This window comes from Gorilla gorilla, chromosome 13 (genome assembly GCF_029281585.2).
Source record: "Gorilla gorilla gorilla isolate KB3781 chromosome 13, NHGRI_mGorGor1-v2.1_pri, whole genome shotgun sequence".
NCBI classification, from domain to species: Eukaryota; Metazoa; Chordata; class Mammalia; order Primates; family Hominidae; genus Gorilla; species Gorilla gorilla.
In genome coordinates this window covers 65,802,012-65,829,595 of record NC_073237.2, presented here as the reverse complement: position 1 = coordinate 65,829,595, position 27,584 = coordinate 65,802,012, and the positions used below count along the sequence as shown (strand labels likewise).

Genomic DNA, 27,584 nt, shown 5'->3' with positions numbered 1-27,584 from the left:
AGGATCAGTAACAAAGGTAGCACCAGTCCAAGGCTGATGGGAAGTTGCTGGGCAGATGTCCTTGCAGAAGGATTTTGTGTATGGCCTTTGTGCAAAGTTGTGTTTTTTCAGGGTCTTTTATGATAGCTCTTTTTATTAGGCATTTGCACATGAAAACCCTCCCTTCATGTCCTCCCCTGGCTCTATTTGTCAGGTTCTTAAACATAAGTGACTCCATTTTGATCCTGAAAACTTTCACAATCTTATGATTCTTTTATTTAGCATCTTCTCCCCACCCCATTCCCAAGTACAATGCCCAGAAGGAATCAGTGTGAGCATTTAAAAATCGTGTTAATGAATAAGTAGATTTGACATCTAATTTGGTTTTGTAGTCATTATAGTGCCTAGCCCAGTCTGTCACATATACAGCACACAGTTATTGGTTAAACTGATGTTTTAGGTTAAAAGCAGATTATGTACCATGTTAGATATCACCTACTTACACATAATACAAGATAATTAAATACCAGTGATGGTTATTAGATTATACCTAGAAAATATTAAAGCTAACAAGACGGCACAGGGTGGAAAAAAGCCACACCTACTGTAGAGGAGGGACAGAGGTTGATGGAAACATCAGAAAATTAGGGCTCAAAGTTGGGAAAGTGTACTTGATAGCAATGTGACCCAAACCAACTTCTCAGTATGGGTGCCCTTTATTTAATTCAGTTTGCTTTAGATAATTGCATATAATTACCCTCTAAGACTTTATCACCACTTCGAGGGAGAAGGGGACTCAAAGGGGGGCCTCTTAAAGGCAACAGTATTTACAGATGTTCCTTTGTGCCCTCTTTTATGTTGAAGTAGTATGTCATAAATACTGTTTTTTTGGGAGCAAGTGCCTTCAGTAAGGCTTATCCAAGCAGTGGTCCCTCTTCCCTCCTCAGTCTACCATCATTCTTGTCTTTGAATTTTCCTTTTAGCCCTTTTCATATCTGGGTAACAACAGTGAATATTGGTTATAGGTCTGCTGCTTCACCTACTCCCCCTTTCCTTTTGAGTAATTTGATGATGGTATAGACTGAAAAATTCCTTTCAATCAAATAAATAGTAAACCAGATGGATTAAGATGTACCTAATCTGGTACGGGTGCATTAGTTTATCACTGTGGCCATTTCCACCTTAGTAAACACTTCTATATGTTATGACTGAGTTTGCAGCCAACAGTGTTCATCATTGTAATTAAGAAGATTCTGTGATTTCTTTGCCAAATATGGGACTAAGTGTTCTCAGGGGAATACCACTGCATATAAAAAGAATTAGCTATAGGATATTTTACAGTATCATGCACTTCCAATTAAGTAAACGTGATACTCTATTGTGATCAGAGTAATGTAAAAATAGTAGATGTGGCTTGTTTCCATCCTGTGCCACCTTGTTAGCTCTAATATTTTCTAGGCATAATCTAATAATAATAACTGGCATTTATTTTGCTGTTATTATGTGACAGGCACTGAGCTAAGTGCTTTACATGCATGATTTCACAAAGACCCTCTGAGAGAGGTACTGGTAATATCTCCCATTTTATAGATAAGGAAGCCAAGGCTTAACCAACCTAAGAAACCTGTCAAAAAGCCAGTAAGACAACCCTGAGATTCCAGCCCAAGTAATCTGACTCTGGAGCCATAGCTGGATCTAAACACTAGTTAGTCCTACCTCCCATCAGCCATTTATTGGCCCAAACAGACTGGTTTTTGCCCATTAATATTTACTTTAGTAAGTCAAAAGTTAATACAAAGTATTTGGGAAAAATGTAAGAAAATATGTGGTTTTATTTATGAATGAGTACTACAGCGTGTTATTCAAAGTGCATAGGGTAAAGCTTAGCTTTGAAAGTTAGAGGAAGCTTGAATTAAAAAAACTGTAAATGTGCTAATCTGCCAGTCCTAGCAGTAATGGTAGATGCTGCTTGATATGGTTGGTCTATGTCCCCACCCAAATCTCGTATTGAATTGTAGTTCGCATAATTCCCTTGTGTCATGGGAGGGACCTGGTGGGAGGTAATTGAATCATGGGGGCGGGTCCTTCCCATGCTGTTCTCATGATAGTGAATAAGTCTCACAAAATCTGATGGTTTGATAAAAGGGAGTTTCCCTGCACAAGCTCTCTTGCCTGCCACCATGTAAGACATCCCTTTGCTCTTCCTTCATCTTCTGCCATGACCGTGAGGCCTTCTCAGCCATGTGAGCTGAGAGTCAATTAAACCTCTTTCCTTTATATATTACCCAGTCTTGGGTATGTCTTTATTGGCAGTGTGAGAACAGACGAATACACTGCTGCTTCTCTTCTTTCAACCCAAAGAGATAATAACAGATGAACTAAAGGCTGAACTTCTCATTTGTGAAGCAAATACAATTCTGGCCAGAATTATGGGGGTTTCTTTAAAAGAACTTCTGCTGTATCTCTTAGAAATAAATGGGACAATATGATTGTATTTTTTAATGTATCCATTTACGTGCAGGACAGGAAATGTCTTCATCTGCCTTTTTGTTACCTGCTTTCTTGCCCTCTTATTGCCATGTGTCACTTCTTTTAGGAAGCAGCATGGCCTGAGAATAGTGTACAGACTTTAACTGGACAGGGCAAGGTTAAAAAGCCAGCTCCCGGCCAGGTGCGGTGGCTCAAGCCTGTAATCCCAGCACTTTGGGAGGCCGAGGCGTGCGGATCACGAGGTCAGGAGGTCGAGACCATCCTGGCTAACACGGTGAAACCCTGTCTCTACTAAAAATACAAAAAAATTAGCCAGGCGTGGTGGTGGGTGCCTGTAGTCCCAGCTACTCGGGAGGCTGAGGCAGGAGAATGGTGTGAACCTGGGAGGCAGAGCTTGCAGTGAGCCGAGATCGCACCACTGCACTCCAGCCTGGGCGACAGAGCGAGACTCCGTTTCAAAAAAAAAAAAAAAAAAAGCTAGCTCCCTCACTCACTGTGTCAACCTTGTTTACCTTCTCTGAGCATCAGTTTCTTTCTCTGTAAAAAAGTAGGTGATACAATAAAGCCTACCTCGTAAAGTTCTTGTGAAGTTCAAACTAGGCAGCAGATATCAAGTTCCTATCACCACGCCTGCTGGCCTGCAGTAGGTGCTAATGTCACATATTCTAGTTCCCTTCTTGCCCCTCTACCTTCTCTGTGGCTCCATTGCACCACCATTTGCCATAGTTGGGTTTGGTTATCAAAAGCAATTCTCTGCTAATGGACAGAGGGCAAGGAGCCCTCTTTGGCTGCACTGATATTCTTGAGGAAGAACAGTATTTGCTTGCATACTAGTGCTCTTTTCAGAGTGATTTAGGTATAAAATCTAGTGAGTATGAGAGTGGATTCTTTTTGTGTGTATATTCACTTATTAAGCCTGTTGGCAGGACTCTGCCTATATTCTTCCTTCAGGTTCTAGGAGACTGGGGACCGGGGATGTATTTCTTATGTTTACATGAGTTTTCTTTGAGAATTTTCCATGCATTAATTCAATCATTAATTCATTGGATAAATACATGTTGATTGCTTACTATGTACAGGTACTCTGCTAAGTGCTGGGAATACCACAGTCAATAAAACAAACCCACATCTGTGACCTCATGGAACTTATAACTAGTGAAATTCAGTTTGATGATTTAAAAATAAATTTAATGTAAGCGTGTTCTGGACTCTCTGGGTTACCACAAATGCTGCTGTGAGGTTTCAGTGTCTACAGTGACATGTGGCTGTTAGTGCCTGGCATCAAATGGCTTTTCCTTAATAGTCAGCAGCTCAAAGAGCACAGGTGAATCTAATTATAAATGATGCCTTACAGCCAAGACCAAATGACAACATAAGCTAACATTTGTGACAATAAAAGCTGCACGTAGAGTTTGAATAGAAGAAAGTGGCTGGAGCATTGAGTCATCACACGATATGCCATAGACTAGGGAGGCCACTCTTGGAAGAACCAGGCTATGGTGTGAAAAGCTAATTTCAACAATATGTTGCATGGCAGATTATTGGCTTTGTAGGTTTGTTTGTATTATCAATTATAAATTTATATTGATTTTATAGCTATATAAGAGCTTGAAACATAAGGTATTTATAATCTTACGCATAATTTCTTTTTAGTTTGCTCTGGGGAGGCCTGAGATAATTTTTTTTTTTACTGTAAAGGAGGTTAGTACCATCGTTCAAGTGCAGAAACATTGTTCCAGAGAAAAATTCTCTACAGGGGTAAAATTCTATGTAAATATGAGCTGTTTGGCAAAAACTAGTTATGGCTTTGATTTATTGAAAATATTTTTAAAGGGCAGGAGAAAGGTTATAACTCTTGTTTTTACCCCCCAAATCATTCTGTTTTATGTTTTGTAGTCGTGAGCTATTATTTTTGTGTGAGTCATAACCAAATTGGCATGTTTAAGAATTTCTCATTAATTCTTGTAAAAGAATGAAATTATTCCAACCTCTTCCTTCCTTGTCATGCCTCTCCACTTACCCTCATGTGTGTGCATGTGTGCCCACACTGGTGTGTCTCTTCTCTTACCCTCATGTGTGCATGTGTGCCCACACTTGTGTGTCTCTCCACTTATCCTCACGTGTGTGCGTGTGTGCCCATACTCGTGTGCCTCTCCTCTTACCCTCATGTGCGTGCATGTGTGCCCATGCTCATATGCCTCTCCTCTTACCCTCATGTGTGCATGTGTGCCCACACTGGTGTGTCTCTTCTCTTACCCTCATGTGTGCATGTGTGCCCCCACTCGTGTGTCTCTCCACTTATCCTCACGTCTGTGCATGTGTGCCCATACTCGTGTGCCTCTCCTCTTAACCTCATGTGCGTGCATTTGTGCCCATGCTCATATGCCTCTCCTGTTACCCTCATGTGTGCATGTGTGCCCACACTCATGTGCCTCTCCACTTACCCTCATGTGTGTGCCCACACCCGTGTGCCTCTCCACTTACCCTCATGTGTGTGCATGTGTGCCCACACTCGTGTGCCTCTCCTGTTACCCTCATGTGTGCATGTGCCCACACTCATGTGCCTCTCCACTTACCCTCATGTGTGTGCATGTGTGCCCGCACTCATTTGCCTCTCCACTTACTCTCATATGTGTGCCCACACTCATGTGCCTCTCCACTTACCCTCATATGTGTGCATGCGTGCCCACACCCGTGTGCCTCTCCACTTACCCTCATATGCGTGCCCACACTCATGTGCCTCTCCACTTACCCTCAAGTGTGTGCATGCGTGCCTGCACTCATGTGCACACACCCCACAAACGCTGTCTAACAACTTCTTTTGTCCTATTATACTCACACTTACTCATTTGAGACTTGTCCTCACTATACACTGCTTTGTACAGCGTTTCGAGATTTGTTTTTAAAAAGCTTTTAGAATTCAAGCTTACTTGAGCTTACCCGGGAAATATTAAACAACAATCATAAGTGATTCTCTTTTTGTAATAGTTAGCATTTTCTACTATGTAATATTGCAGTGTCTGATCTTTCCTCTAGACTCTAGGATCTGGGGCAGACTGAAGAGGCCGTTCTCTGTTAGAGAGGGCATGATGTTCGTTCATAGGGTGACCGTCCGTCTATTCCCATTTGTCTGGCACTGTCCAGGTTTATGTCTGCTCTCTCAGCATAATTGTTAATGATGCCTGCTTTCACTCTCAAGAGTATTTCATTTGGATGATAAATTATAAGGTTACTCTAGTTACACAAAACACTTTGGCCTTATGGCCTACTAGAGCCAAACAAAGAAGCTGTTTCACAGACTCACTTTAATCACTAATTCTCTTTCTTCATTTACTTTTAGCTGTAGACCTATGTTTGAATTTATAAAATTGGGAAGTATTTATGTATAAAGATATGGCAATATCCATGTACTTTTTGTACTGTCTCTCTTAGGGATTATAGCAAGTTTATAACAGAAAAAGCAGGGATTGGTCACTTTGGAGCAGTGATTGTCTGAGCTTCAGCAAAATTTTTGAAGTGTGAGTTGATCAGGATATTTCACATCCAAGAGGTCAAAGCCTGCAAAGCCTGTTACAGTGAGCTTCTAAGATTTACACACATTCTTTCTTCCAAAAATTCAAAGCGAAATTACATTATCCTGTTCTGCCTAAAATAAAGGTATCATTGACTGGGGCTCAGAAGTTTTGGTTGTAACCTGCTATTTTGGATGACGGTTTTGCCTTTGTCAGAAATTTATTATTTTGGTTTTAAATCTGAGGTCTTCAGCCAGTGATTGGGCTCAGATGGTGGTTTGTGGCATAAGGCATGTGAATGCAAGATGAGAAGACACCTTTTGATTCTTCTGGAGCTAACTGTCCCGTTTGCCCCTGGTTCCAGCCATGCATCACTTGTCTTTTTCTCTTTAGCTATTTAGTTTCATCCTTACTACCCTCCCAGAGGACCAGGAGAAGGAAAGAAAGGGGAAAATTCCACATGTTGGTTTGCTGCCAAAAGTCTTTTGATAAGAAAGATGATTGACTCTGTTTTGCATATTTTCATGGTCCTGTGTATGTATGTATGTATTTTTTGTTTGCCAGATGAAGCATATTCTTTTCCTTGCATGTATTTCTATATTTCTAAATATGTAATGTTTTTCATTTTGTGAAATGTAGGCAGTCACTAGAATAAAAACTCCACTGGGGAGACTCATAGCCTATTTTGTTTCTCAATCTCTCCCCCAGGGCCTAAAGTGGTGCCTGGTGCCAAGTAGGTGCTCAAAAATAACAAGAATGAAGAATGCTATAGAGACAGAAAGTAGATTAGTTTTTGCTGGGGTGGAAGATAGAAGAATGAGAGTGACTGCTAATAGGTCTGTGATTTCTTTTTTCTTCTTCTTCTTCTTCTTTTTTTTTAATGAGACAGAGTCTCTCTCTATCACCCAGGCTGGAATGCAGTGGCGCAATCTTGGCAAACTGCAAGCTCTGCCTCCCAGGTTCATGCCATTCTCCTGCCTCAGCCTCCCAAGTAGCTGGGACTACAGGCGGCTGCCACCATGCCCAGCTAATTTTTTGTATTTTTAGTAGAGACGGGGTTTCACCGTGTTAGCCAGGATGGTCTCGATCTCCTGACCTCGTGATCCGCCCGCCTCGTCCTCCCAAAGTGCTGGGATTACAGGCGTGAGCCACCGCGCCCCGCCAGGTATGTGTTTTCTTTTGGAGGTGATGAAGATGTGCTGGATTGAGATAGTGGTGATGGTTGCAAAACCATGTGATCATACTAAAAACCACTGAATTATACATTTTAAAAGGTTTAATCTAATGGAATGTTAATTATATCTCACTTTTTTAAATTGCAAAAAGAGAATACATGAAAAAAGAAAGGATTAATAAATTATATGCCTTATCCATTGTCATAGTTGGTGCTTAAAAAATATATCCTTTGAATGAATGAATGGTTGTTTTTGTATACCAAATCATCTAAGTAAATGTTTCTCTCAAAGCATGGTCTGTGTGTCACTCATTGTGTGGCTTGGTAGTTATCTGGTTAAAAATCTTTGAGTTTAGGAAATTGAGGTTGCCCATGGAGCCTGAGCATTGTTTGGTATTAGAAGGGGTTGGAATACAGGGGAAAATGTAGTAGACTATGTTTGGGAAAGTAGTTTTGTTTCTGAGTCAGAAATACAAGTAAGTTCCTGTCTATTGAGATTGTTTGATTCAAGCACTACCAAAGGAGACTGCAATGGGATGCTTTTTGAACATTTTTTTAAATATGGAGGAGATACCTCTGTCACAGGCAGTCTCGGTTCAAATCTTTCCAACTCTTTCATTCTATGCTCTTGTTAAATCAGTTTAAAGTCCCTATGACTCTGTTACTCTGCAGAGAGCAAAATTTGTCAAAACAGATTAATGCCATCTCTTGAAACATTTAGCTATACTATGACAACTAATCTGCAAGGATTTGTCAGAATTCATGTAATTTACCCACTTAATAGTTGCCAACAAGTAGTTTTATGGTCTTTCAAGTCAGCAAAGGCAGGTTATGGTGGTGGGAATGGTTTTACATCCTCTTTAGCACAAGTTCATGTAGACTTCTAAAAATATATCTTCCTATATTTCAGGCAATTTTCTTGTATTTTCTCTCAAATGATAGATAAGAAATTAGTTTGAAAAGAGTGTTTACTATTACATGAATACTAATTATCTTTATTGTATCTCAACTATGTTGAGAGAAATAAAAAACTGACCTCCTGATCAAAAAGGGAGTTTAAGGCTCTTTCAGCTTTGGAATAGATTAACTTCTTGTGTTTGAAACTTTTCCTGGAAAGTAATTATTCTATCTTGTTCACAATAAACAAATGATCTCAATAGCCTGCATCTTGTTTGTTATTAAAATATGTGAATCTGCTGCACATACTCTTGTATTATCAACTTTTCTTTTTGTATTCTAAAATTATACTAGGGATACCTGATAGTTATATAGCTATAAGCTTTATTACTACTACCATTAAACATTTGTGAATTTTTTATTATGTGTTAGCAAGTATGTTATGCTGTTTATTTATATTATCTCATTTAAGCCTCCCAGGTGGAGGATGAGTTAACATCCCTATTTTATTTTTATATTTTATTTATTTTTTATTTTATTTTATTTATTTATTTATTTATTTATTTATTTATTTATTTATTTATTATTTTTTGAGATGAAGTCTTCTCTGTTGCCCAGGCAGGAGTGCAGTGACACATCTTGGCTCACTGCAACCTCCACCTCCCAGGTCCAAACGATTCTCCTGCCTCAGCCCCCCGAGTAGCTGGGATTACAGGTGTGTACCTCCACACTCAGCTAATTTTTCTATTTTTAGTAGAGACAGGGTTTCACCATGTTGGCCAGGCTGATCTCAAACTCCTGACCTCAGGTGATCCACCCACCTCCCTCCCAAAGCTGAGGTTACAGATGTGAGCCACCACGCCCAGCCAACATCCCTATTTTAAAAATGAAGAGACTCCTAAAGTTACACGTAGCTGATAAGTGGTCGAGCTAGACTTGGGCTGTCACCATGGGGCTGCTTTCTCATAAAGAGCTTCTGCTTACATCTTTTCAAACTCTCACAAAAGCCATACCACTCCCATTTTACAGATGAGGAAGCAAAGGTTCGGGGTCACACAGCTACTAAGAGACAGAAGCTGGACTTGAAGTAAGGTCATCTGGTCCTAAACCGTGGTGCTGTTTCTGCAGAATCGCCATCACCATAGTCAGCAGAAATCGTTTTTGGCCACAGCCTATGCTCTCCCTGCCTTCTTTGCATTTCCTTGAAGACGGAGAGAGGGGAGTTAACAGGAGTCCCAATTTTTATGGGAGGCACAGTTTTGAAATAGCCTCTCTTCCTGGTCATTACCAGGGAGGCAACAGATTAGAAAGAAGGGAGTATAGCAGCTGCTCCCCTTAGACAAAACAGCAAGTTAGTGTGGGCAGCTTTGGTCATGTTTCTGGGTGTGAGATGAGGGCTGTAATCAGATCAGATATTTGCAGAAACGCTACCAGGCAAAGTGAACCTTTGACTTGTTTTGGATCAGTCTTGTAAAAATGCATGAAGCCCCAGAAAGAAACTTACATTGGCCTCCTGATCGTCCTCTCCCTTCGAGCGAATGTGCTGGTTCTTAACAATTTGGCAGCCATAGACTCCTTAGAATAGTGGTTCTCACACTTTAGTCTGCATCGGAATCCTCTAGAAGACTTGGGAAAACACAGACCTCTGGACCCAGCCCCCAGAGGCTCTGATTCAGGAGGTCTGCATAGTGTCTGAGAATTCACACTTTCAACACATTCCTGGGTACTGCTGATGCTACTGGTCCAGGGGCCACACTTTGAGAACCACTGTTTCAGAGAATTTTGGTGAAAGTTCTGTAATCCCTACTTCAGTAGATACTAGGTTGATGAATTACTAATTTTTGAATTATCAAACTTTGGCAAGCTTGTTTAAATGTGCTGGTGAGTGGTTTGACATTGGAGGGAATATGTGAGAGTGTTTTACCGAACAATTTGAAATTGGTTTGGTGAGTCAGTTAGGAACAGCACCTAGAACATTGTGGGAACTCCTCAGTCCCATTGAGGACCCAGAGGGAACACTGACTATTGTGAATGAGTAATAAGAAATGCTTAAAACCACTTCTAGTATTTGCAAAGTTGTTAAAGGCAATGACTAAAACACTTTTTCAAATATTGACAGTTGGAATGAAATGCAGTTCTCTAATATATGCAATTAAAATTTAGACTAGTTTTTAAAATTGCGGTAAATATATGTAATATAAAATTTACCATTTTAGCCATTATTAAGTGCACAGCTCACACTGTCGTGCAGCCATCCGCACTATCCGACCTTAGAGCTCTTCATCTTGTAACCTTGAGACTCCAAACTCATTGAACAACTTCCCCTTTCCCTCTCTTCCCAGCCCCTGGCTACCACCAATTCTACTTTCTGCTCTATGAATTTGACTACTCTAGCTTCCTCATATAGGTGGAATCATACAATATTTGTCCTTTTGTGACTGGCTTAGACTAATTTTTGAAGATACTTTGAGACAGTTATAAAATGCAGTAAAAATACCCTAACAATGAATGAAATATAAACTAAAAAAAGCACTTGAAAACAAAATTAAGTTAGAAAGCTTGATCCTTGGACTTTCAAGAATCTTCCTTCATGGCGGACTATAACTTGAAACCCATTTCCTGGTGTGTTCCAGGCCCAAGGCTAGTCTGGATACCTTTTCCATCTCCCCACAGGTGGATCTTGCTTCCTATTCCTACAAGAACCTTGTCCTCTTGTAGGCCCTTAGGCAGAGCTGGATCTTGAGCCCCCAACCTTGTCTATTTATTCATTCAGTAGATACAGGTTCTGTTCAAGATGCAGGGACCTAGAGGAGAGCCACCTTCCCTCTGCTTCCTTTCACCACCACCCCCGCCTTAAAGAGTCTACTGGGGACCCAGAAGGACCACACCTGTCATTACCTGCCCACCTGGAGTGAGGTGTGCTGTGTCAAGTAGATTTCTCTTTTTTTTTATTTTTTTATTATACTTTAAGTTTTAGGGTACATGTGCACATTGTGCAGGTTAGTTACATATCTATACATGTGCCGTGCTGGTGCGCTGCACCCACTAACTCATCATCTAGCATTAGGTATATCTCCCAATGCTATCCCTCCCCCCTCCCCCCACCCCACCACAGTCCCCAAAGTGTGATATTCCCCTTCCTGTGTCCCTGTGATCTCATTGTTCAATTCCCACCTATGAGTGAGAATATGCGGTGTTTGGTTTTTTGTTCTTGCGATAGTTTACTGAGAATGATGATTTCCAATTTCATCCATGTCCCTACAAAGGACATGAACTCATCATTTTTTATGGCTGCATAGTATTCCATGGTGTGTATGTGCCACATTTTCTTAATCCAGTCTATCATTGTTGGACATTTGGGTTGGTTCCAAGTCTTTGCTATTGTGAATAATGCCGCAATAAACATATGTGTGCGTGTGTCTTTATAGCAGCATGATTTATAGTCCTTTGGGTATATACCCAGTAATGGGATGGCTGGGTCAAATGGTATTTCTAGTTCTAGATCCCTGAGGAATCACCACACTGACTTCCACAAGGGTTGAACTAGTTTACAGTCCCACCAACAGTGTAAAAGTGTTCCTATCTTTGACAAACCTGAGAAAAACAAGCAATGGGGAAAGGATTCCCTATTTAATAAATGGTGCTGGGAAAACTGGCTAGCCATATGTAGAAAGCTGAAACTGGATCCCTTCCTTACACCTTATACAAAAATCAATTCAAGATGGATTAAAGACTTAAACGTTAGACCTAAAACCATAAAAACCCTAGAAGAAAACCTAGGCATTAGCATTCAGGACATAGGCATGGGCAAGGACTTCATGTCTAAAACACCAAAAGCAATGGCAACAAAAACCAAAATGGACAAATGGGATCTAATTAAACTAAAGAGCTTCTGCACAGCAAAAGAAACTACCATCAGAGTGAACAGGCAACCTACAAAATCGGAGACAATTTTCGCAACCTACTCATCTGACAAAGGGCTAATATCCAGAATCTACAATGAACTCAAACAAATTTACAAGAAAAAAACAACCCCATGAAAAAGTGGGCGAAGGACATGAACAGACACTTCTCAAAAGAAGACATTTATGCAGCCAAAAAACACATGAAAAAATGCTCATCATCACTGGCCATCAGAGAAATGCAAATCAAAACCACAATGAGATACCATCTCACACCAGTTAGAATGGCAATCATTAAAAAGTCAGGAAACAACAGGTGCTGGAGAGGATGTGGAGAAATAAGTAGATTTCTCAGTTGATAAAGCATGCAACTTTAAATGTCTTTTAAAGCTTTTACCCATGTCAATGGGAATCTTTCTGTAATGTATTAGTCCCTTCAGCCTCAAGCAGAATGTGCCAAACATAATTTAACCTTTCCTCCATAACCAAGGTCAGTGTTGCACTGTAAATATTGATTTGCGCCCCCACTAAATGGCTGGGAGCTGCTGCATGTAATTCAGTAGCCGCTACCGTTTCAGCTGTCACTTTTCAAGGTGTCTTCACATCCACTTCTAATCTGCTAGTTTTAGGAAGACCTATGCAGAAAATCAGATACTCCAAGCCTTCAACCAGTTGACTGGGCTAAAGATAGATTGCAACAGAAGATAGATCGTGTCCTTTAGTATCTGCCCTCTGCTTCTAGATGTATAGAATTCCCAATATTTAGTTGGACATGTGGCACCAGAATAGGAAAGATTGCATTTCCCTTCACCTGCTTGCAGCTATATGTAGTCGACACAACTAAGTACTAGTCAATGAAATGTAAACAGAATGCACCATCTGTGGAGGAGAGGGGGTGTCTTCTTAAAGGATGATGTGCACCCTTCTTTCTATTAATAACATGCTCGGAACATGGTTGTGATGGCTGCAGCTCCAGCTTGGATGCAAGGATAAGCTGTCTGCTCTCATATAGCTGGCACTATTATACTAGCCATAATCTGGATTTTTATATAAAAGAGAAACAAACATATATCTTGTTCATTCGCCATGAGCCTGTGTCTTGGTTACTTGTAGCTAAATCTCCTCATAATGAATACACAGATAAATCAGATGAAAGGATTTAGATGCCTGGAAAAATAAAAGTTCCACATCAGTGGGTAAAAGAAAAATATCAGCAAAATCCCAACATATAAATAGACAAAAAGTGCCAGGCACAGTGGCCCACACCTATAATCTCAGGGGTTTGGGAGACCAAGGCAGGAGGATTACTTGAGCCCAGGAGTTCAATGCCAGCATGGGCAACATACCAAGTCTGTCTCTACAGAAAAATTTAAAAATTAGCAGGGTGTGGCTCTGCATGCCTGTAGTACTAGCTACTTGGGAGGCTGAAATGGGAAGATCCCTTGAGCCAAAGAGTTAAAGATTACAGTGAGCTATGATCACACCACTGTACACCAGCCTGGATGACAGAACTAGACCTTGTCTCCCAGAAGGGGTGGGGGGGATGCAAAAAAACAATCAATCAATAAAGAAGTTGCTCTGATTGTGTGGGGGTGTCTAGAGTCTCACTGGTTCAGCCTTCCCTCCCCTCTGAAGCATCACTGATCGTGAATTGCTGTAGAACACAGTTTGAAAACCGGTGTGCCTGATCTGAAGGTCTCTTCAGAGCTTAGAGCTTAGATACTGAAAGAGCTACCCTCAGACTGCAATTAGGGTAATTGTTGAGTTCCCTCGGGGTGTTTCCTTAGACATCCTGCTACTATCGTTTACCACCATCCCAAGAGATCCAGGGTATTTAGCCTCACTGTGGATATAGCTAGATTGAGCAACTTCGAACATCTGAAAAATCATCTGTGAACCCACAAATAAAAAATATTCTATCTTTGAATGCAAAAGGAAACAGTTATCACCAAGATCATACCCTTTTCTGCATGGGAGATGTGGAGCCAGATTGACAGTAATGGATATAAAATGGTCCATGAGTTAGAGATCCGCTAGAATATTTCTTGAAGTGTGACATAGTCCGAAGCCATGGAGAGCAGGGGGGACCAGACAATCTCAGAGGTGTGTGCCATTCTATTAACTACAGTTCCATTAATAAGCAGGAAGGCACACATTGGGAACCAGGTGGATTTTCTTCAGTATGCTTTTGATATTGCCCCTAAGCACAGATTCCCATGGAAACTAAACTAGAAGATAAGTCAAAGGAGATTGAAAATATTAAATATCAGGTATTTCTTTGACTTATTGACTGCTTGGTGTTTAGCATTAGACTTCAGACCAGACAGCAATATTACAGATATTACCCAGGCACTCGGGCAGCTTTCATATAAAGTTTATTTGAGCCTTAGTTTTTCATCTCCTTGTTGCCAGTATCGTCACCTTGAAAGTGAACTGTAACAATACATGTATGTAGAACCTGTATTTTGTTTTTAGTAATATTTATAATAGTTTATATGAATTGATGGTTTACTTTGTGCCAATCTTTGTATTAAGTACTTCATACCACATTTCTCATTTAATTCATACCACTACATTGTAGTTGTTAATATCTCATTTGACAGATGAGAAAATTTATGTCCAGAGAGCTTTGGTAACTTGCCTAACACTAGTAACAGTAACAAGAGGATTCTGACCTCTTGTCAGACTGCAAAACATTATTCTTAACCACCACTTCTTCACCAGAAAGTGTTATATGATTGGCTTGGGTAATGTCTACTCATCAGAAAAGAACTACAAATGTTGGATGGAAAGTAGTTCAGAACTCTTTGGGCAGTCAATCATGTGTGCCTTTTTTGTTAGGGTTTTGTTCATATTCTCACCAAGAATCCTCAATCAGGTTATTTCTATATATTATTATAATCCCCAATCATAATCATATAATCATGTTGTACCCAAGAATATTATATTCACCACAGCCTCCCTTCCTTTATAATGTCATCCAAATCTTATGTCATCCTTCCTTTCCCTCACTTCCTGATTCTCTTCACATTCCTTAGTTTACCTTTCTTCTGATCACCTGTTTCACGGGAAATAGTAACCTGGATAGATAAGAAGGCCTGTTTGTCCAAGAGCTGGTTTGACATGTTGGCTCACCAGAGGAGACTGGGGCCCAAGAACTTGATTAAACACCCTGGTTCCTTGTCACTCAAGTGAGGTGTGCAGAACAGCAGCATCAGCGACACTTGGCAGACTCTTGGGCCCCATCCAAACCTACTGCATCATAATCTGCGTTTTAAAGACACCCCCTACCCCCGTGATTTTAGGCACATTGAAGTTTGAGCAGCATGGCTCTTGTCTGTTGCTGCAGCCATGATATGACATAGATGGTCCCAGAGCCTGTTTACAAGGGGAAAAGATGGACAGAACCAGCAGGAAGACCCAGAGCCTGTGGCCCAACTCAGCGATATGAAAAGTCAAGAGGAGGAAAGAGCCAAGACTTGTTCCCAGCATAAATAAAGAAGACCTACGGAATCTAACGCCAGAAGATCCAACGCCTCTGCCGTTATGCAAATATAATAAAAATGCATTCAGTCCAACTTGGAATCTATAGAAAGTTAAGTAAAAGTTGAGTAATCAAGGTCACAAAAGTCATTTAAGGGCAGTCATTTAAGAGAGCTTCACTGAACAAATTTCACAAATAACAAATCTTTCAGGGATGAAAAACGCTAAGAAAAGGTTTCCTTTTTGAAAAGTGATTTTGTGTATTTGCTTAATTTTATTTTAATCCTGGACCTCTTATCTACTTTGACTTTCATTGGCATCAATGGGAATGTGAAAGAGTTGACCTCATTTGAAACTTCCTTTCAGCAAATGGTCAAAGCTTTGTTTTCTGCTTCATTGTTTTCTAAACTGGTGCATAAAAATAATACTTGTGCTTCAGGCGTGTGCTGGCAACTTTAGCCTCCTGTAATTTCCTGAGCCACATATTACATCTGTTTTCTGCTTACAGATGAACCTCAGCTGTCACTCCCTCAGGGTCTTCTTCATGTTCTTTTGGCCCCTTGTTGACGGTTGTTTGGTAATTCTTATGGTTATAATTCTTTGAATATCGTTTCAGTTATGATTGGAGGAGGTCTAAGCAAGTGAAATATGACACATTGTCTTTTTCCTGTCCAAGCAACCCTATATCATATATGCATGATAGTGTGGTTGCTGATTTAAAAACCAATTCTAGAAGGAAAAATGTCATGTTTCCTAGAGATTATAAATAACTAGACACAGATAAGCACAGGTGTATTTATATCAGCCTCCAAATATTCTGATAAGAAGAAAGAAATACAATGTGTTGTTTGACTTTCAAAGGGCAAATTTTAAAAATGTAACAGAAATGCAACTTTTGACTTTCTATTTTAAATGCATTATCTTCGGAAAATATGATAGAATGAGGTATAGACACTGTAAAGCCACTTCTAACAGTGATAATTACTCTGCAGTATTTGAATGACTAGCAAGTTTCTTATATGGCATTTTATAATACTGTTTTGTTGCAGAAGCCTTTATCATTTTACGTCATTTAATTTGGTAAAATGATATAACATTCCTATGTATACAGAAAACCTCAGTTCCTATTAATGTATTGAGTCATGTTTATAGTTCAGTTTTCAGGTTCAGGACAATTTTATTCCTAATGATATGAAGAAAAGCTCACATAAGAAACTACTTCTTTTTTTGTTTGTTTGTTTTAATAAAGAAAAGAGGTTTAGTTGACTCAGAGTTCTGCATGGCTGGGGAAGCCTCAGGAAACTTACAATCACGGTGGAAGGGGAAGCAAGCATGTCTTACATGGTAGCAGACAAGAGAAGGGTGAGCACGTGAGAGCATAGGAAAGACTGTCATTTATAAAACCATCAGATCTCATCAGAAACTACTATTTATTTATTTATTTATTTATTCATTTATTTATTTATTTTTAAAGAGATAGGGTCTTGCTCTGTTGCCCAGACTGGAATGTAGTGGCGTGATCATAGCTCACTTTAACTTTGAACTCCTGGCTCAAGGGATCCACCCGTCTCAGCCTCCCAAGTTGCTAGGAATACAGGTGCTCAACACGACAACCTGCTGATTTTTAAATGTTTTGTAGCGACAGGGCCTCACTATGTTACCCAGGCTGGCTTCAAACTCCTGGCCTTCAGCAAGCCTCCTGCCTTGGGCTCCCAAAGCACTGGGATCACAAGCAGAGCCACTGCTTCTGTCTGGTCCAGAAAGCACTTCCTTTGGTACAGAAACCATGAGCTTTGTGATCCATAAGAATGAAGACATCGTAAAATATTATGACTATAAGATATGGAGGGACTTCAATTTCCTGTTCAGCATTCTAATGAGGGTAATTTAGGTAAATGACTTTCTAATTATTGAAAATGATCTGTAGAAAAATCTGTATCTGTAGAAAAAATCTGTGTCTGTAGAAAAATCTGTAGAAAAAATCACTTTTATTATACACGCAAGAAAACATAATAACCCAGTTAAATGGATTTCAGCAATGGTAAGTAAGGAGAGGACCAATCTTTGTGAGTAAAAGCACCCATCCTATCAAAGTCAGCTTAGGAAATGAGCATGTCTTGAAGACCTGGTTTGTTGATGTTGGATACATATATTTAGGGGAGAAGACAGACTTTTTTCCCCCTTTTTTTAAAGTTCTTAGCTGAGACACTTTTCTGAAAACAAAAATCAGATTAACAAAAGAAAATCATGCAAAAGTTTATTAACATGCACTGTACCTATCACATGGGAAAGGCCTCGGTTCAAAAGCATTTCTCTCTCAAGGCAGTGGCTTAGGGGCCTTGCTTTAAAAGTATTTTAACGGATCTGTAAATCCTACATAGTGACAAGACAAAAGAGAGAACAGTTGCAGTGTTTTAAAAGGCGGGAAAATGAGGGAAGATGCTAAAATCTGTTCCCAGCTTCCTCTGGTGCCGGCTTGGTGCCTCCTCTGGGCCGGGAAGTGCCATCTCCAGGAAGGAAGGATTCGTGCCCTGCCATCAGGTGGTTACAGGCTGAGGTAGAGTGTTACCCTGCATTTTCAATGTCTTTAACTTAACAACTGTTTTTGAAGGGAATTTTGGTTCCCTTCATATTGTTGACAAGCTTCTATGTTGAGCATTCAAAAGAAGCAGCAGACATGGTTCTTGGCTTTCAGATGTGTACTTAATCGAAGAGACTGGATATCTTATACATTAAGACATTTAGGAATATTTGTCAACCATCTGTATTTGAAAGTATAAACTATTATTCCACTGGAAGAGCTCTGTATTGATTGTGGATTCAGGAATCCACAGGGGAAGGCTAGATTCAGAAAAGACAGAGAACTAAAGAGAAGGGGAAAAGAGGCATCTGGAGAGAGGGGGAAATGCAGTTAACTGGACATCATCAGGACTTCACATCGGAAGTTCTGCCTTGAAAGCATTTGGAAAAATGGGGCCTTATAGGCAGTGCCTCTCTCCTTCCTCGGCTGCCTTGCCTCTGCTTCAGGAGGGAAGCATCACATGCAGTTTTTCACCTCCTCCCACAGTTTGGGACCATGGTACGGGGGACCTCTTGGAGTCATGGCAACAGTGGGAAAGGATTTTCTTCACGGGTCTATTCAGATTTGCACTTGGCAGAAGACTTTCAGCAGAAAGCCATTAGCTTTCTCTTAGGACTTTGGTTTTCAAGTTGAGTTTGGAACCAGACTGAAGATTGAAACATGCAGAATATTCTCTATGCCATTTAGCTGTCTGCAGAAACCCACTGTTGCTGGGTACCCAGCCATGTCCCCTGCCCACCCTCACCCTGGCGAAGCTGGGAGTGAGAAGCCAGGGGAAGCACAGTGTATGCACATGGCCAGAAAAAGACTGACACAATTCGTGGGCATTAGAGCACGGTTCTCTTTCTGGAAATTGAGGTTGATTATTTCTCCTTCATTGTGTGCAGCATCCTTTTGAGATCGTTTGGGGAGGGATTTTGTCAGATTGGAGAATTGTGATTAATGGTGAAGGCCTTCGAGAGCCAGCCCGTGTGAATGCATTATTCTCAGCTGCTTTCCCATCTGCACACACAGATTGCTCAGTGCCAGTGCTGTGAGGCCTCCAGAGCTGAGCTGGTCCAGCCTCATTATTTTGGCTGATGAACAAATAGACCCAGGGAGGGTAAGGAGCTTACCCTGCAGCACATAAGGAGCCGGCCCAAAGCCAGGACTAGAACCAAAGTCTCCCATGTCCACAGGATACTGTTTCCTCGCCTAACACAATGCCACTCTGTTCACCATTCAATTCAACAGCTATTTATTTGAACCTCGCTGGATCTGCCAGGAACTGGGCTAAGCCCTGGGATTTCTAAAATAGGTAAAGCATGTTCCCGCCCCAAGAGGAACTCATAGTCTAGGAGGGAGGGAGAAACATTGATAGTACATCTTGTTATTTTTAAAAAAATGAAGAGAGGAATGAGCACAGGGATAGAAACTCAGAGGAATGAGCACAGGGATAGAAACTCAGAAGAAGAGCACGTGGACCATCCTAGGAGTGCTGAAGCAGGTGTCATTGGAGCTGAGGCTTAAAGGACTGGCAAGGGTGAGTTTTGGGAAGGAGGGCGAAAAGAGCAGCTCAGAGGAGGAGCGGCATGAGCCCCACCTGCTGTGCTTCCACTACCAAACCAAGTCCTCATGCTCCTCCATAGAGAAGCAGGAGGGGCTTCACCTTTAATTCAGTAACATCATTTCTCTTAAAATTGCAGGTAGAATATACAGTGAGTATTTTGGATTTTTCTTTTTCTATTTCATCAAGTAGAAGATGGACCTAAAATGTTTGGCCAGAGAGAAATAGAAAAGCCAATCCCAGTTTAAATTGTTTGAATCTGATTCAATCAGGATCTCAGCTCTTCCGGTTCACGATTTCAGCTTGTTTTGAAAGCTACCTGAATTGAGGAGGGGGCAGGGCACAGAATGAGTTTTGGCTTTAATCCACTAAAGACTACCCCAATAACCTGAAAGACCCAGTAGAAAACCATGGGCTAAATGAGATACTGAATGAAAGCTGGGTACTGAGACCCCCACCCTTCCTTGTTTCTGGTGATTTCATGCTCCAAATCTTGTCATGATACACTGCACACATCCCTCTGTATAGTGCTTTAAGTGGTTGTGAGAGAGGAAGGGGAGCCCATGGGTCAGAAACCCCTTGTTACATGGAAAGAGCAGAGAAAGAAGAATTAGAGTGGATGCCTTCTCTGTCTGGGCCTAGCATCACGTCATTTGGTCTTTCCCCATGAGCAATGGAATCAAGCAACAGTGATTGATCTTCTAAGTACAAAGCATTTTGCTAAGTGCTTTGAGGATATCAAGAATGAGACGCACCGGGAGCAGTGGCTCATGCCTATAGTCCCAGCACTTTGGGAGGCCAAGGCAGGTGGATCGCTTGAGCCCAGGAGTTTGAGACCAGCCTGGGCAACATGGTAAAACCCCATCTCTATTTTAAAAAAATTACAAAAATTAGCTGGGCATGGTGGTGTGTGCCTGTAGTTCCAGCTACTCAGGAGGCTGAGGTGGAAGGATGGCTTGATTCTGGGAGGCAGAGGTTGCAGTGAGCTGAGATTGTGCCACTGCATTCCAACCTGGGCAACAGAGCCAGACCCTGTCTCGAAAACAAACAAAAACAAAAGCATGAGAAGATACTATTCTTCCCCTCAAGCCCCTTATAGAGAGCAAGGTCTCATGCTATATAAGGTAGAACTGTACTACTTATTTACTTAGTAGCCATGTTAATGTTGGCAAGGAAGTACAAGCTTCAATTTCATCTGTAAATTGGGGGCACTAGTTACAGGGATGTGGTGAGATTAAATGAGATAATCTATGTAAAGCTCCTAGCATAATGCCTGCCATGTGATACGTACTCAGTTAATATTAGTTGCCATAATCATGATCATCGTTGTGGTGCAGAGGAACTAAGCTCTGACTTGTAAGCTCTGATGTCTATGTTGACATCTCCACATGGATCTTTAACAAGCAGATCAAACTTAACATGTCCAAAAAATGGAAGTGCTGATTGTTTTCCTCTCCAAACTGTTTTTTTTTCTCATCTTCACAACTGATTAAATGGCATCACCATGTTATTACTAAAACCAAAGACTTGGGGGACATCATTGATTTCCTCCCTTTTTCTTTTCCTTGATTTCCAACCAACAAACAAGTTTTGTCTTTGCTGCTGCTTAAAAAAAAAAATCATGAACTTGCCTATTTCTCTCCCATCTCTGCTGCTACCAGTCTGGTCCGAGGCACCATTGTCTGTTGCATTTCATTTGTAGCTCTTTAATTCTCCCACTGTCAATAAGCTTTTTAATGACATTGCCCCCTTTTCTGTTTCTCCAATATGCCAACCCCTTTCTTACCTGAGGGCCTTTGCACTAGATATTTCATCTAATGGGAACGTTCTTTCTTTCTCCCCAGTAGCTTCATTATTTGCTTGCCTTTGCATATCAGGTTTCTGTTCAAATGTCATTCCCACAGAGAGGTCTTCCCTGACACTGCTTCTTTCACCTACCTCACCCACCACCCAGTTTCTTTCTTTTTCTTTCTTTCTTTCTTTTTTTTTCTTTTTTTTTTTTTTTTTTTTGAGATGGAGTCTTGTTCTGTCACCCAGGCTGCAGTACGGTGGCACAATCTCAATTCACTACAACCTCCACCTCCCGGGTTCAAACGATTCTCCTGCCTCAGCCTCCTGAGTAGCTGAGATTACAGGCACCCACCACCATGCCCAGCTAACTTTTTGTATTTTTGGTAGAGACGGGGTTTCACCATGTTTGTCAAACTGGTTGCAAACTTCTGACCTCAAATGATCCGGCTACCTCAGCCTCCCAAAGTGCTAGGATTACAGGCTTGAGCCACCATGCCGGGCCAATATCACAGTACATTCTTTTATTATTTCTGGAACATCTCCATGGCTGCTACCAAAGGCGGGTCGTGGGGAAGTACTGGAGAATCTTATTGGATGTTTTTTGGAGAGAGCTTGGAAGTGGTTTACATCACTTCTACTCATAATTCTTAGACAGACTTCAGTCTCATAAACCGAACCTACTTGCAAGGGATGCCAAGAAATGTCGTTTTCTCATGTGCTCAGGAAGATAAAACAGTGTGGCAAACACATCTTTGACTTCCACAGCTCATGTAACTGAAAGTCCAAGTGTGTGGCTTACAGATACACCAATGACACCAATCTCCAGTTTTTCTCTCTCCAACTCTGGATTCTCTTTCAGTTTGGCCACATTCTCAGATAGGCTGTCCTCTTGCTTACAGTGGCAAATAAACAATAAGGCTCTTTCCTGGAAGCCCCAGTGGAAGTCTTCTAGACTCTGGGGCACCTGCCCATCACAGAACCAATTACTATGATGAAAGGGATGTGACTCATTGATTACCTTGGACCACTATTGTGTTCTCCATCACTGAATTTGGAGGATGGGGAGGCAATTGAACCATAGTGAGTCGAGACTGGGAATGGATGAAGCTTTAAAAAACTCTTGTGGGAAGTAGGATGAATGGATGCCAGTGGCAAAAAAAGGACAAAAATGTTCACTACAACAGCATATAAGATTTATCAACCAACAATATACAATTCTAAACACTCTGATCAATGGACCATATTTTCTTCTTGAATTACCTTTAGCAACAATGATCTCTACCAGAAGCATATACAGCCAAACTGTTTTTTAAAGTATATGGAACTCTTGGTTCTTTGCTTCATCATACTTTAGGCTGAATTTTTTTGTTGACTAAGGAGAGAGCTAAGTGGCTTCATTCTAGTAAAAAATACTTATTTGGGGTTGTTAGTTGTAGTGGGCGGCCATGTCTTCCCTTATATTTCCCACCTCTACAGAGTTCTTAGAAAATGCAGATATAGCTCATTTTTTAGGCAACAAGGAGAGGATGATCTGGAAGCAGCATTGAGAATTAAGGAAGACACCAACTGTTCCTCCTAGTCCAGGAAAACAAGGGCTGTGTAAAGAAACCACCACCATTTGAGACCATTACAAGGGAAGCAGTGCCCTCATGAGAGCACCAAACTGTGGCTAGAGAAAGAAAATGAAGAATGTTCCACAAAGAAGTTGGCTTTAAAAATCCCCTGCCCAAAAGCCAGGTTATCATGATTTCAGCTCAGGTATGGGCTGAATCAAGGAAAACCTCAGTGGTCAGTTAACTGGAGGCCACTCGTTGTTGAGTTATGGTCACTCAACAAATATGTGTTGAGACCATGATGTGCTAGCCCTCAGTTAGGTTCAGCATCAAATACATATCAAAAATAGAAACTCTGATAATAAGAGATGTACAAACGATCACAGCATAATATAGGGAGATCTGATTCTGAGCTGCTTGTATACAGTAAGGGGCAAGGAGATGCCAATAGTCAATCTGGACACAACATTCAGCACGTAGAGTTAGTTGCTGTAAAGGCCAAGCCCTAGAAGCATACTGATCTGTTTTTGTAGTGGTTATTATGTATGGATGGGTGTTGAGTGATGGCTCTAGCTGCTTGTCCCAGCAGAAATCCTGTTGAGCAGCTGCAGTAAGGGTTCAGGGGTTCTATGACAGCAGAGTAAAATCCATGGGCCAGACAATTGGTCATTGCAACAGGTTCCATCATGAAGTGACGAGGCAAGCATATACATAGGTGGGCAGTCTAGAATAAGGCTCAACTTAAAAATGCCAGGACAGGTTGCCAGCAGGTAGCAGAGCCCACCCCAGGGCCATATGAGAGGCTGGATTTGGGTTTTGGGGATGAGATAAGCAGGAGAAAGGCAGATGGTCCCAAGTCCTAGGAGTACAGGAATGCTCAGCAGGTGGCCAGATGGGCTTTGGTACAGGGAATAAATAGAAATTCCATCACCAGAAATGAGTCACTGCTTAGGATATAAGTCTTATGAACAGGGAGAGAGTCCACTTTTCATACCGTGAGTACAGATCAGAAACAGTCAAGGGGATCTGGACACTGGGCCCTGTATGTTAGACCAGAGCTCCAGAAATCCCACCAGCAGCAGGTCAGGACTGAATTGTGGGGACCTGGGTGGCCTGAGCCTACAGCTGGAGTCAGATGGTACCCCTGGGCCAAGGGAGAGATGCAGAAGCTGGGACTCAAAGCCACAGCTTTGTCTGGCCCATGAGGCATCCCCCTTCTCTCCAGGGCACATTGGGCTAGGCCAGCCTTTGGCCCTGGCAAGAATGAAGGAAGAGGGCACACACCTCTTTCCTTGAGCCTCAGTCTCTTCTTATCATCTCTTCTGTTGTCATTTAGAGGATCCTGGCAGAGGTTTTGGGTCAGTAGCTTAGTTGACTCACCTTACAGATTATTGTGGTTCAGCAACTTTTTTAGTCTTTAAGTCTTTCTCCTCTGCTTTTAGTATTTTAAGGAGCAGATAATTTTTCAAATGCAAATTTCCTAATTAGATATAGCATTCTCACTACCTGACATATTATGTATTTATTTGTTTGCTGTTTATATCACCTAAAAGGATTGTCAGCTCCCCAAGGGCAGGGCCTTTGTTTTGTTCACTACTGAGTTCCCAGTGCCAAGAACAGTGTCTGTCACATAATAGATGCTCAGCGTGTTTGTTGAGTGAACAAATGTGAATAAATGAATAAGCAAGTCAACATTCCATTCTTGTGGGCTTGGCTGGCTCTAATCTGCCCACAGACACATTATACCCAAATGAGATAATTCATGGGTTTGTGCTAAGTAATCAGAAGTTTTCTCTCGATATGGTAGGCAAATTATGACTAATTCATCCTGGACATAATGAAATGATCATTCCTTTGTTTTGTTAGTTACTCTAAAAGTAATTTGGATTTTTATGTCATTCAAACTTTGACCCTTCTCATTTTCCTACAAGAATATAAGCTTTGCTTGTTTGTATTTATAATCAATGGGATGGATTTCACTTCATTGAAAGGGCATTATTTCCCCTTTTAAAATGGACCTATGTTAAAGTTTGCTATAATTTACTGAATGCTTACTCTGTACTTGGCACTGTTCTAAGTGTATCAACTCATCTTTTTAATAGTTGTACGTGGCATGATTCTTCTTCCCATTTTGCCTGTGGAGAAGTTGGAGCACAGAGAGGTTAAGTAACTTGCCTAAGGTCATACTGCTAATAAGTAAAGGATCTGGGAGCATCCTTAGCCATCAGACTACACAGCCTATAATGGTACATTAGTAAACATCACTTATGTCTTCATTTATTGAGTGAATAGAGGATAGATATGTTGACTGCTTCATAGGCTTAATGTGAGGATAAAATGAGTTACTACAGCCAAAACACTTAAAACATTGAACAAATGTTAACCTTTTTCATCCACTACCACCCTCTAGGAACTCACAGTCTTATAGAGGAGACAGTATGATAAATATACTTTTACACACACACACACACACGGAGATGTACACATATGGATGGAAACATACATATCTATCTCATTATATTTTTATTTGGGATTAATCAATATTTTCTTTCACTGGCAGAAGTTGGGAGAGAAAAGCTGGAGCCAGGGACATGAAGTTTATTTTGAAACACACAAGAAGGGAGTGTGGCTCACAGCTGGAGAGATTACAAATCTTACCCATTCCTCAGTTGCCTGTTAGAAAAGCATTTACACATAGAAAACGGCTGGCATTTATTCTGCACTCACTATGTGCTGGACACTGTGCTAAGCACTTTACATGGATTACGCCCTTGAATCCTCATCTCATGCCTTCACATTAGGTACCATTATCCACATTCAAGAGATGAAGAGATAGAAGCCTGGGAGGCTAAGTACTTGCCTGGGATTCCCCAGCTGGCTCGTGCATGCTACAAAGCCAGAGCTTTTAATGATTCCGCAATATCACAAGATCCCTAATTGGGGCAGAGGAGGTCAGCCATGAAAACTGCTGCTATCTAAGGCTTCTCATGAAATGCAGGGCATGGTTAGGGTAGAAACTCTGGTAATTTTTAAAATTGTATAATTAGAAATCTCTTTTAAGATGATTTTTAACATTTTAAATCCCATTCATTTGCTGGATAATTTTCTTGAGTTAGCTCTAATAACATCATTTTAGTATAATCATTTGAGATACAGGAGCTTAAGATAGAATTCTTAAGAACAGTGTCTGATTGCTGACAGGTAATTTTGTGGTTCAGTACTAGATTTAAGATAAGTCCCAGTTGTCACAGCTATGAACACTCAGGATTTCTGTACAGGGTTGTGGTGTTGAACCCCTATTAACCTCAATAGGGAAGGCACTAGGTTCAAGGGGCTGAAGAAGAGACCCAGAGCCAGCAAAGGAGACCTGGGGTTTTTTTAGGGGCTCACATAGAACGGACAGAGTCCAGTGGTGGTGGGCTGGACTAGACAACCAACAGTGGTGGTGGACTGGGTGGGAAAGCCACAGCTGCTTGCAAGCAGCATGCAGTCTATATAGCATTTCCACTTAATACCTTCCCCCTAATGACCTCCACCTGGCAACCTTCATTTAATCCAAATCACAGGGGTCAATCGCCTGTACTGCGCCTGTTCCACAGGACAGCCTGGGGGCTCATATGTTCCTCATAGACAAAGAACAGATCTCTGGGTTGGCCATATCAGATTCCCTAGCTCAGAACACACATTCAGATACAGCTTCCATACAGGATCATTCTAAGGGTATGCTCAAGTGATTGCTGACAAGTGCATTTACCCTACAAAGCTGGTTGTATTTTTCTTCATTCGTTTGTTTCATTCATTTATTCACTCACTCAACAAATACATAGTGAGTCTACACAGGATTTGTTCTATGTGAACATGACAGCTTACAGCCTGATGGATCTCCTCTCACTTTCATAGCGGAAGGAACTGGGCAAACAAGCTCAGGCAGGAAATGAGCAAGTAATGGGGAAGAATAAGTCCCCATTAGAAGAAGGAGCCACCAGGAGTGGGTGGGGCTGGTGAAGTGGGACCAAAATGGGAACAGCCTGAATGGGAAGATAAAGCCAGTAGGGTAGAAGCAGAGAGGATTCCAAAGGGGTGAGCAGGACAAATCAGTGGTATTTCCCCCATTTTGACAGAGAGTCAGAAGCAGGTACCAGGCTAGAAGAAACTGGGGAGGTGGAGTGGGAAGTAATATTGAGCCAGAGGAAAGAGTAGCAGACAACTTGCCTAAAATCTGCAAGAATACCCAGTTTGCACATTCCTTCGTCTGTGGTTTGGTTTGATAGGCTGTTGCATCACTATCTCATTATTAATTGTCCAGGGTGGAGAAAGCGACCCGTCCTGCAGTAGAAGCAGGTAGGAAAGTGTGAGATTTCACTTCTTTGTTTGGACTCCTGGAGTGCCTAAAAGGGGAACTTACTTATGAGCGAGCCTCCCACTGTTTATCTTACTTTGTATCTGATCATTTAAATCAGAAAACAAATTATGACTCACCTTGATGTGTTGAGTGCTCGGTTAGATGCCCAAAGCCACTTAGAATAGGTGTATCTATTGACTGAAAATGTAGCTTCTCTTTTCAGAAGAGAAGTAAATAATTGTAAATTGTGTAAATAAAATTGTGTAAATAACTTGGTAATCACTAAAAAAGGTCTTCAGACCTTTTGGAAGAATCAACACAGCAACAGCACAGT

The 27,584-nt window shown here is 41.1% G+C and overlaps 1 protein-coding gene across 4 annotated transcripts in view; it reads left to right on the top strand.

Annotated features, from left to right (window-relative positions):
• APBA1 (amyloid beta precursor protein binding family A member 1) overlaps positions 1-27,584 on the top strand; it is a 239,100-nt gene that overhangs the window by 62,635 nt on the left and 148,881 nt on the right. The window lies entirely within an intron of this gene.